The following is a 274-nucleotide window of genomic DNA, read 5'->3' as shown; positions in this document are numbered from 1 at the left end:
TGAAGGAGAATAAATAAGAAATATTTACTACTTCTTTCTCATTCTCTTCGTTTTATATTCGCCATTTAATCCATGCCTATGCAACCATTTATGCAGGGAGCACTTGATTTTTCCGTGCTATTCTTATATTACTGTTCCGTATTCTAAATAGTTCCTTTTCTTTCTTGGTTCCTTTGTAGAAATTAATAACTGGTGCAAGATATGCCTCATATCTTTGGTTTCCTAATAATTCAAAGAAATGTTGCTATGTTGGAATATTCAAAAATATTCTAAA

This window comes from Plasmodium inui, assembly GCF_000524495.1.
Source record: "Plasmodium inui San Antonio 1 unplaced genomic scaffold supercont1.204, whole genome shotgun sequence".
Taxonomy (NCBI): domain Eukaryota; phylum Apicomplexa; class Aconoidasida; order Haemosporida; family Plasmodiidae; genus Plasmodium; species Plasmodium inui.
The sequence above is the reverse complement of the archived record's forward strand: the minus strand, read 5'-3'. Positions refer to the sequence as shown.